Source organism: Saccostrea cucullata, unplaced genomic scaffold, assembly GCF_032062105.1.
Source record: "Saccostrea cucullata isolate Sc308-1 unplaced genomic scaffold, CSIRO_AGI_Scuc_v1 ctg11150, whole genome shotgun sequence".
Taxonomy (NCBI): domain Eukaryota; kingdom Metazoa; phylum Mollusca; class Bivalvia; order Ostreida; family Ostreidae; genus Saccostrea; species Saccostrea cuccullata.
Genome location: NW_026918947.1, coordinates 130,543 through 142,943, shown reverse-complemented (window position 1 = coordinate 142,943; position 12,401 = coordinate 130,543). Strand labels below are relative to the sequence as shown.

The 12,401-nt window shown below is 31.6% G+C and overlaps 1 pseudogene; it reads left to right on the top strand.

The window, feature by feature from the left end:
• The first annotated feature begins 204 nt into the window (after positions 1-204).
• LOC134276140 (uncharacterized) lies at positions 205-11,935 on the top strand (annotated as a pseudogene).
• The last annotated feature ends 466 nt before the right edge of the window (positions 11,936-12,401 follow it).

Sequence of the window (12,401 nt, the reverse complement as noted above, 5' to 3'; positions counted from 1 at the left end):
TTCGTACTGCTGTCGAATACAATGGCAGTGAGTTTAAAATCCGAGAAGGAAATCCAGGATTTCTCACCAACGAAACTAAAAGCCAGATATTTATAATTTTTTATGAAATAAATTTACTGAAATTTGCGATTTGAAACAGAAATTTTGCGCAATAAATATAAATATAAATATACTTTTATCAGTTTTAAAATTATTTCAGAAGACATGGAAATCAGCATCAGAAATCGATGGATAAGCCGACTTCATGAAGAATCTAATAACAGTAAGCGGTTTATAATAAAATCAGGCCTTCTTTTTCTAGTTTCATGTGTCTTCTCTTTTAGAGTTAATGTTTATTATTAAGCTTTATCCTGAACAAAATGAAAAGAAACCATTTTAAACATGGCCTATATTCTAATAGTTCAAAATCATTTGAATCTATAAACATTTGCGTGTTTGATTGGCTTTAACATTTTCTTCGGTGGAATTAGTTTCGTTTAAATACTTTAAATTAATCTGAAGGTATTATTTCTTGTATTACGTTCTTGATGGTAGGGAAAAAATTCAGAATCAGCATATATTCTAAGTATTTTTGTTTACAGTATTAATATTACTTTTGTAGACAGTAGGAGTTTATATAAAAATGGCTGCCCATATGGTACCTACGTCACTACCGTCTTTCTGCTTGATACCTCGGCTAGCATGGCGGGAGAGGGTCTGGAACAAATGAAAACGGCATTCAAGGATATCATTAACGGTAAACATTACTTCTTGAATGGCAAAAAGCTTCACTAATGCAAAAATTTACAAACAAAATCGTTTTTGTATAGACGGATGATATTTTCGGACATTTTTAATCCTTTCTAGAGTTTTCTAAGCATCCATCAATAACAGAAAATGTGTCTGTGATAACTTTTGGAGATGACGTAAAGATTCTTAAGTACTATTCCAAAGATTACAAATCTATTTCCAGATGTGTAGGTGAGAACAAATCCATAATTCTCAAAATTTTTATATCAAAAGATAATTATAAAGAAAACATTTAATTGCAATTGAAATTCCTTGTTCTGCAGATAGCATAGAATGTGGAGGCGATAGCAAATTAGAAGCAGGATTAACCATGTGTTTGTCAGGTATACAAACAGGTAAAGTGAAATTAGTTCAGCTTGCAATCCGTTATTCATTCTGTAATCAAGAAGTAAATATAAAATGACATTATTTTACAGTTCCTTACTCTAACATCGGATCATTTCACGTGAGAACAAGAATAGTCGTTATCACCGATGGTAAACCGACAGATCTCTGTAACGAAAACGGTCACGAGATTTACCAATCACGTGGTTACGATGAGGTGAGTTTACCCTCAGATTAAAAGAGATGATTTCTTGATAGTTTACCACATGAGTTATTGTAATGAACGAGGCTCATTATATGTCTTAATTTATCTAGACTATACTCCTACTTAAAAAAAAATGTAGCCCTATGTCAAAGTTCATATTCTTGCTTTCGAAATTGAGATAAAAAGGATTCTATTTTCTATTTTATCACCTCTCTGACCTTGTATATTGGATCTCAAAATTAAGAGTTCTTTTCAAATACTGTAAACAACTTTTATTCGCGTGCGAGAAATTTTCGCGAGTTTCGCGAGAACCTTGTCATCGCGAATTTTTCTCGCCGCGAACAGGTCCTTAAAGTCTCTTTTTCTAATAAAACAGTTCCAAAAAAGGCTTGATCGCGAAAATAAATCGTCGCGAACTTCTTTACTCCCGGTAAATTGCGAAATCAAGTCGCCGCGAATAAAAGTTGGTTTACAGTAATAGAGATAAGTGATAAAAAAGTATCATTGCAAAACCTGTGAAACTTAAAAAATGTTGTCCCGAAACAAAAGTTTTTCTTGCACAAAAAATGGAAGATGAACAGACTGAAGGAAAAAAAAAAATTAGAAAAAGCAGGGGATGGGGGTGGAAAGGGGGTGGGCCGTTGGTGAAATTGACAAAAGAGATTGATTGATTGATTGATTTGTTTAACGTCTTTTTCGAGAATTTTTGACTCATATGGAGACGCCACCTTTTGCCATTGAGGGCTACAAACTCTGAACTATACTCAGCACTTACTACCATTGAGCAGTTAGGGATCTTTTACGTGCCTGCATCTTCATGTACTGCGATACGGGACATCAGTTTTACAGTCTAATCTGAAGATCAAAAGAAGTTCCACGTCCCACAGTGAGATTTGAACCTGAGACGTAAGGTTTATCTCCTTACACATAGACTCTAAAGCAGATATTCTAACCACTGCATTACGCGAGGAAGTCATAAAATAAGGTTTACAAACGTTTTTATCAACATGACTTACAATTTTTGCCATTTAGGTTTTTTTCCTTTACTTACAGCTAAAAAATATCTATTTTGCAAGACATTTCAGGAAAGCTGCAGGGGTGTGAAATTCTTGACTTGATAATACTCAGACCAAAGTGAAAAATCACGCTATCATTTTAAGAAACCTGGTCCAAAAAATATTTAACTTTTTTTCTAAGTTTGTTTCAAATTACAGGGCTAATTAAATAAGGTCCTCAGTAACACTGCTTTTCTTTTTTAAAAAATTTTAAACTCCAAAATGTGTTTATAAGGATTTTTTTAAAGGAAGAATTTTTTGCAATTCAAAGTTGATGAATCATAAGAACTTGATTTTTCTTTTTATAATTTTATAAAAGGTTAGCGATGCAGTTATCAATATAGCGAAACAACTGGGAAGAGGTAACCCCATCTTCTGTATTCCAGTTGGAACAGATCCGGACATTGTGAGTATTAAATGAAAATTAATTAGGAAAAATCAGGTATAGGTATTCATGCTTATGCTGTGTTTTGACACAATGCCTATTACACTTTTATGCCAAGAACATATTAATAATTGTTTTCCAAAACTTCTTGTCAATACATTTATTTTATCAAGGTATACTTATAAATCAAAGCATGCATTTACTGTTTCTGTTTAAGCGTTAATTACAAAATATTTGTATTTAGTAAACAATATTAAAATTGTCAAATTAAAAGGTTTTACGTGGGCTGTTCGGAAATTATTGAGATATTGTATATAATGTTCTTTCTAATGAACTTCTTATGGTGAAAATATACTAATACGTTTGACGAACTCTAAGAATTAACAAAAGCAAGAAATATTTCACAGATATTTTATTTCTTCTTTTTAATGGTATATTAAAGTATCAATTAAGGGGGTAACTGACGTAGTCACAAAATCAGGTTTTGAAAATATGTAACAACAACCCCTCATTAATCTACAGTAAGAGCGAAAAAAATTCATTTTTTGCTTATAAGTTTTAATTTTGTTTTGAGTTTATTTTGCGCAAGTTTGCTAGAATTTTGATCGGAAATACGGAATTTAGAGAAGCAAATTACGCTGAAAAGAATGTCAAGGCGGCGCAAGGAGCACATCTAATTTGTGTAGTGCTATGGAGAACTCGTTTCAAGACTTCAATCAACCAATAACAGTGAGAAGAAAACATGTCTAGGGGTTTGCTTTTTTCGTTGGTATATATTTGTTCTAGATTTTTATTTCATTGGTATATATTAGTTCTTACCAACAATTTCAACCAGAGAAACAAACAAAAACTCATCAATGAATTCGGACTAAGCATCGTTGACCCGCGTCGCATTAATCGGTACGGCATGATGCTCAGTCAGAAGTAGCATTACACTGATGTTTATTTTTTAGAAAAGAATTCTTCGAGAAAAAGAAACTGTTTGATTTCTGGAATAGTAAATTTGATAAAAAAGAAAGATTGACATATGCTTGTTTATAATTTCACCAAAACTTTTCTAAATATCCCATAAATTAGAAATTTTGTTACATTACATGTACCTCTAAATAAAATGTTGACGATTTTTTTATGAATTCATCTCTAGCCTTTATGGAGTAGAAGTAAACGCCACAATAATTTCCGAACATAATTACTAAATACAAAGTTTCGTTTTTTCGACATAGTCTTAATATTTGCATTCCTTCTGCTTTCTCCCTTTATGAACCTGCAGTCTTCAATTGCATTTATAGGACTATAGACGCAACTGCTTCTGCTATGAGAGCAACTCCTTTTTCACATTCGCATAGTACAAGCACAACTACACATAATCAAATGACGCGTTCAGAAGTATATATATGAAATGTGCAAAAGGAATAAATATAAGTTTTTAATAATAACCTCAGGAAAAAAGTAAATTCAAATTTATTGAAATTATTGATTTCTATCTTTTAAAAATTTTATTTTGGTCAATGTATTTAATTGTAAAATAAAACTTTTAAAAAATTGATGAAAACTGCAATATTTTAGTTTTTTCTCTTCAAATTTTGTCACATTTTTGCAAAAAACGATAATTTTTCACACTTGGGCGTTTTACATGCAGGAAAAGCAAACTTTCTCTAACCATTTATCTATTTCAAGAACAATTTCAGCTCATAAAAATCGATAAAAAGAACTTTAAAAATGATAGAAAAACATTACATTCTTGAATTATAATCATAATTAAAGCATTCTTGTTAAATTCTTGATTTTTCTCAGAGGGTTTTAATAACGTTGAACGATGACGTCACGGCTGAATCAAAACAAAATAGAATGTGGTGACGGCACAGCTTGTATCCAGATAGCTGTGGTTGAGAGGCAAATCTATATTTGAGAAATATTTGATGATTTATTTGAGAAAAGGTACATTAATCAGGTGTAAGTACTGATTTTATAGCCGTGTGTTTTTAATGGGGACAATGATCCATGTCCTTATGTAAGCCAGAATTTCCTTAGATATTCTTGACATCACAAAGAATGCAAATATAAGTAATAAACAACTTATTTTTTGAACATGGCATTAAATTATTCTGCTGGCATATTTTCTATGATGCGCTAGCACGCATCAAGGAATATGTCAGCAGAGCAATTGCTATTCATAACGCCATGTTCACTGAATAACCTTGTTTATTTCTTAATTGTTTCTCTTGGGTAATTCGTCGGTGTATTTTTCAGTGTTTCTTGGGAACGATGGTTTTGGCATCAGAAGGAGGAAAGATAATCCCTTTCACCGAGGCTGAACAGTTTGGTAAATATGCAGTTAACATGGTAAGCACATACCAATGCTTACAATAAATCCTATACGATCATTAAAACGTGTTAACTTTCGTATCTTTTTTGCCAAGGAGTCGATTCATATTAAAAAAGAATTGTTCAATATATTAATGATTTCTTACAAAGATATCTCTTTTTAAGGACTTGGCATCAAAAGTTTTAAATAGAATTCCGGAAGAAGATCAGTTTTCAAGGGAAACTATTAAATCTGAAATTCGTCGAATCAAAAAAGTTTCTGAAAAAGATTTGGTATGTTATTAAAAAAAAAACACTTCTTAACAATAAAAATGATAAAGATGTTTTATATATCAATATTTTATATATGTATATATTGTAAATATTTAAAATAGAAGATACATTTATTTCTTATAGAAAAATTAAAACTTTTGATAAATTAATAATTAATAAACAAAATAATATCACCATATTAAAAAAGGATGACGTCTGTGAAATAATTGAGAACAGAGATGCCTACAAGTCAGGTGTGGCATTGATAGAAGAAGGGAGATCGAACTTGAAAAGGAATATGAAGAGAGGGATGCGAAAATGCCATGTGTAGGTACACGTGTACGACGAGGTCCCGACTGGAAATGGAAGAACCAAGACGGACACGGAATCGGAACTGTTGTAGGGCACTCAAAGAGAGGTACTGGATTAATTCGTAAAGTATCTGGATATTCATCTTAAGTTTTATCATTTTGTCTGACAAGTTTGATTCCATTTGTAATTGGTCATTTCTTTTACTTATACTTAATTTGACTTCGGGGTTCTCCGTACACCTGATCAATACAAAAAGCTCACGACGGATGTGACCGATCTATAATGGATAAATGGATACCTGTGTGTTATTTTCGTTAATTTCGCAGCTAGGATAAGGCCACCCGTAAAATATCAAATAGTTCAAACTGTAGTAACTTCTCTGAACTACCTACATGTAGATATGACGTCATAATAGAATATGACGTCAAGTCACTGCATACTTGATATGATATGACGGGGAAAGTGTCATAATTTTGACATAGCATGTAGATTTATTTTGGGGCCTTGTTATTTATCTGAATTGTTAGGACTGTTTTTAAGCTCAAATGTGTTGTTTTGATGTTGGATATTTGAAATTTAAACATCTCTATTCCTTTCGCTTGTCCGATATGCACATATTCAAACAAGAGCGAAAAATAATATGTGAAACGCTCCCCTTACACGTCCGTAGACAGAGTTAGAATTTATAAATCGTGTTTATATTGGACTGGCACAAGTGATAAACAAGGACAAATTGAAAATATTCTGTATGAATCTACAAGAGAAGTATGTCGTCTAACTGAAATTTGCTGGGGGATTGTGTGTAGTTTATCCATTTTTGTATGAATCGCGATAAAGAGTGGAAAATACCCCTTCTTATGCTGGTAAGTTGAATTTCTCGTAAAATATTTTCTTAAAGAGTAAAAATCAAACCTGCCCCCAGCAATTTTTATGTACAAGAGATCACTATGAACTGATCTATGTAACAAACTTTGCACAATATTTTTGTTTTTCACTTGTGCCGAAGCGATTTTTGTGCAACATTTAGGAATGTCATAAATCTCCGTCACGTGACCAACACAGTCATGTGACATTACAAAAATGCTTTATTATAATACGTGATCAAATTATTATCTCAAGTTGACTGCAATTTCAAACAAGGATTACATATTTAAATTAAAATCTAGCTCAAAATTAGATGTATATTTTTAAAACAATTTAAAAGCCTTCGGACAGCCTTATCATAACTGCGTTTGTTGTCCATGGCCAAGACAATAGATTATTTCTATAGATTTACTTAATTTAGTTTAACTTTCTTCGATCTTTTTGCATTTCTCTGGTCCTGTTGACACACAGATGATTTACTGGACGATGAGACAGAGAAAATAAAGAGAGGATATATATTTCCTTTCATTCTATATGGACTGTTGATTGATTGTATATTGTTTAACGTCCCTCTCGAGAATTTTTCACTCATATGGAGACGCCCCCACTTGCTGGTGGAGAGCTGCAAATTTTGTCCTATACTCGGCACTCAGGGTCATTGAGCAGGGAGGGATCTTTTACGTGTCAGCACCTACTGCGAAACGGGACCTCGGTTTATATGGTCTCATCCGAAGGACCGGTCTCCATGTCCCACAGTGGGATTCGAACGTATGGATTCGACGTATGGATTAACTCCTTTCTTCGCGACTCTAGAGCAGACGCTCTAACCACTGCGCCACACGGGCGACCATTCTATATGGAATATGATTTAAAAAAAAAAGATCTTTTCAACTATTTAGACATATGAATGGAAGACACTTTAAATTGCAGGGATATCAGTTTGACAGGTATACCTTTGGTCAGAGTAAGACTTAAATTGCAATCAATTCCAGCATCTGCATGCCAAAAAATCCTTAATAATATCTCATCTCCAGAACAACAACGTCATTAAGCTAAGTTGATATTAATGAATATCAATGTAGTGTGCACTTAATTTCAGTAAAGACAAACCCCTTAAAGCTGCGCTTGGATCACAATATGGCTTATTGAGCATGTTTCATATCAAATCGCTAGCCAATCATTTACATGTATTTACTAAATTTGTCTCTACAATTTGTAATATCAATTGATCAATTTTACATTCTTGCAGTTGGTTGGATAAATGTGGAATGGGACACTGGGCTGCATTTGCCCTATAGATATGGAAACAATGGTCTGCAGACGGCATATGATATTGAACCCTGTAATGAACCCAGGATACTAGAAGACCATCCTATCGCCGTTGGTTGTCTTGTTAAAAGAGGTATGATTGGTCTCTATCATTTATGTAGATTTTGCATCTCGTTATTGTTGCGTCCCATGATTTATTTGTCAAAATAACGTATTCTTACATCCCCAAAAACATCTTAACTTGACATTATTCGTTCGAATATTGCACCCAAATGCAAATCAGTTAGTTTTGGTAAAAGCATATTGAACTGGTTTTGAAAAGGTCAGGACTGGAAATGGGATGACCAAGATGGAGGAAAAGGGAACGTTGGAACAGTGTATCGTTTGAAAACACCAACAGAGATTTACGTGAGTAGTACAGTAATGATGATGGTTGATGGTAGTGCTATATCGAATCAATGGTTAGTTTGATCGACTATGTTTCATTTATGCATAGTTTTGAAATATTTAGAGAAATAAGTTTTATACGGCCTTTGACCATCTGGACAATATGATTATAAATAGTTTTATTTATGTTTTGCCCTGAAATTAAAATAATTTGTGATATTCCTACTGGACACGCAAAACAAAACAAAAAATAATAATAAAAAAATAAAATAAATAGATAAAAATTATTTTTAAAAAATGTTCGTAACTCTGATAATTTATTAACAGATTCTGTCAGAAAGTATCTTAAATTGTATCAAATAATAGAATTATTTAATGTTAATTTTTTAAAGCTATTTTTTCATATTAAATTTGATTGACTCATTTTAAACAATATCTTTATGTCACGGTGGCTCATCTGTACGAAAGCCCAGAAGGCTCATTCGAGATTCGAGTTTCAAAATACGAGATTCGAAATTGGAGATTCGAAATTCGAGTTTCGAGATTCAAAATCCAGACTAACCAATCAAAAACGGGTTCAATATTTGATTACATGTACTCCCCTTTATTATGTGTTTACTATCAAGAAATCGTTTAATATAATCATAACAAATGGATTATTTGATTAAATTACAATGCAAGAAAGAGTGTTATATATATTAGAATGAAATATAAATAATTATTGGATTTTTGACCAGCAAGATATACTTCAATTTATATTATAGCTTGTTAAATATTAAATAGATTACTTATATCAAGAGTATATATATTTTTGTATTGTTTACTTTTTTAAAAGGTTGTTGACACAATAATGAGCTCATAAAAATGAGTGACAAGTCTCTAAAGATTAACAATAACCCCACTCCACCTGCCCATTTTTCCAAACACAGTGAAAATGTTACTTTGTAAAACTTGAAAGGCAACATAATATTGATAAACAAAAAGTCGCGCTCGTTTGCTCATAGAGGAAATACATAAAAATTAAGCTTTCAATTACTTATTTTGGTCTAAGGCTTTGATTTCTTGAATTAATTAAAAATTATATATAAAATACAGATTGGCAATATGAAATAAAATAAATGCGGCATTTATCTTATCTGATATCAAATAGTAGACGAGTCTAAATTAGCTGGAGAACTAAAGCGTAATGGTACGTTTTATATTTTAGTCTCTGACAAGAGCGTTATGGTCAAAGAGTAAATTATACTAGTAAAACCTTATAATGCTACAGTTCGATTCAGCAGTTAGTCTCATTGCACAAATGTATCCTTATTAAATGTAATGAAATATATACCCTTAAATTGCTGTGCAGTGTAGATATGATATTTAATATTTCATATCTAAACATTATTAGTTTTCTCCCTCATCAATGAACTAAAAAAAAATTAGTCGACAAAGATATTCCGCAAGTCAACGATAAAACCATATAATATCTTTAATTTAACGTATTTATTGTTTTGTTTAATTAAAAAAAATAAGATTTTGTATTTTTTTCAAAATGTAACCCAAATTTTATTTTTATTTCGTTTTGATAAATAAAATATTTTTTCTTGCGTTGTCATTTTAGCAAATGCCCCATTTGTTATGAATATATTCAACGATTTCGTGATAGTAAAAACATAATAAAGGGGAGTAATCAAATGTTGAACTCGCTTTTGATTGGTTGGTTTGGATATTGAATTTCGAAACTCTAATTTTGAATCTCGCATTTCGAATCTCGTATTTTGAAACTCGAATCTCGAATGAGCCTTCTGGGCTTTCGTACATCTGCTTATGTTTACTTGCCATTCTCTCCAGGTGTTTAAAGTCTTTCTTTAATTTTTTTTTCAGAACCTTAACATGTATACAATTGAAACATAGTCTTTTTAAGCCCTTAGAGCCTAATTAAGTAATGAATTCCACACGTCTTTATTTTCTGTTCATATGCTTTTATTAAAATGTAATATGATTACTGCTTTGGTTTCTTCTTGAATGATCAAAGGGCTTTAATCATACTTAAAAACATTATTATTATTTTAGGTCAGATGGCCAAATGGAAACAAGAGTAATTACAGATATGGATATAAAAACAAATTTGATGTAGAGTTATGGTAAGTTCAATTTATCTTACCGATGGTTTACTTTTAAGCTTGTGAATGAATAGCTATTCAATCAAAGTTTTCCTGGGACATGCAATGGAAATAAAATCCTACATTTTTTTTATAGTGACCCATTTGATCCCAGCATAAAAGAAATGTTAAGAAAACGCTCACTTGACGCCAAAGCAACCGGACCTTATGCCACCAGGGAAAAATCATCAAGTAATTTTTTGTTGTTGTTGTCTTTTAAATTAATGCCTAATAGTAGATTGACACACATACCTGTATATATACACATTGTTTTTTTTTCTTGTTGTTCATGGTAAACTTTTCAACAATCCCTAGGAAGCTTATATAAATGAAGTATGATTTTGGAATAACTCTTTTGAATACAGGGTTAATTACATGTATGTATTATTTGATATAAAAAATTTTATCTCTTATACAAAAAAAAATTTATGGAAACATGAGAGAAACGCAATACAAAAAAGAAATAGTAAAATTAATTATGTTCACATGATTTATTGTAGGGCATGATGAGACGAGAGTTGTCAGTGTGTCTGTGCACTCATATAACGACTCCAGCTCCCAGGGAAATTTTTCACGCATCGTAGAATCAATTCCCATGAGGAGTGAGGGACAATATGAATAACACTTCATTAGTGAATAAGAAAAAGAGGCGGTATTTCAGGAATACGAGTGCCCTTTCTACGTGTAAGAAGTGGGAATGGAAAGGTGAAGACGGGAAGTGGAATGATTTTCCAAAAGAAGCGAATGAGATCATAGACAAAAATTATACAAATGCTTTTGGAACAAGTGTTGTCGTTCGTCTAAATGGTCAATTGTAAGTTTGGGGCTTCATTTTTTTCTAAAATAAAAAATGTTTAAACATTACACAAAAAACCTCTCTTTTTGTGTCAAAATATAAATTGTGTCGTGAATAAATCTTTCGTGATATTGAATTGTCTCTACTAAAGATATAAAAAAAACAAGTAAAACTGGATTGTGATTTCAAATCAGTTTTCATAAATTCTACACTTTTCTTTGTTGGCTACTTTTCTATTGTTTATATTTTCCAAATGCAGAATGATTGAAAACTTAAGATTATAATAAAAATGGCATTATAAGACTTCATAACATTGCATACAATCAAAGGAGTGCATACGTTTTCTTGTTAACATGATTACACTTAGGACTAGGATTAAATGTCAGAGTATCTTTGAGTTTTATTTAAAAATCGAATTTATTTATATTCAAAAGAATTGTAGTATATTGCTTTTTAATTCCATTTTCACCTTTTAGATGCCGAATCCATCTTCAGAAGAAAAGAATGGTGAATACAATAACAAGAGAAGCTACTGATATAAGAGTACGAGAAAATCATGATTATAATTAAAAGTAATACGCTTAGAAACTAACACGGGCTTTACCAATGTCTTTCATAAACTCCTGACAATTTTAAAATTGACAATGTTTTCTAATTTTGTCTACTAACTAGGAATCATCAAATTATGTTATTCTTAGATTGGTTTGTACAGTATTTCTTGTAATTGATTGATTGATTGTGTATTGTTTTATGTTCCAACAGATAATATTCATTGTCACTGATACGTCAACATATGCTGTTAAGGTGAAAGGCTTAATCATTAGAACTTTACTTAAAACATTTCTGTGACGTCATTGAGCCTTTAGCGTTTTTTTCTATCAATGTACCGTACGTCCGATAATAATAATTACCTTTGGTTTTATGAGGTCGGATAGCAATGATAGAAAATCGGATCAATTCTTAAAAAAAGCTTAGGTTTTAAGATTCAGATTGTCCAGAAATAACCCGGTAAAAATGTTAAACAAAAAATGCTATAAAGCCAAACGCAAGGAAATTAAGTTGAGTACACCACAAAATAGCAAATCCATGAAAAGAAAGTTTAAACCTTCCACAACATTAATACTTTCCACTCTTTAAAAGAGTTTTTGATTCAGCACTTTGAATAAACGAATTTAAATCCATTTCTGAAAAAGATTCTGCAATCTCCTTTGATGTTTGTTTCCTGATGGCCACACTTTCAAAACCTGAGAATTTCCATTATCTAAACAAAAATTTCAGCTAGGGTAAAAAT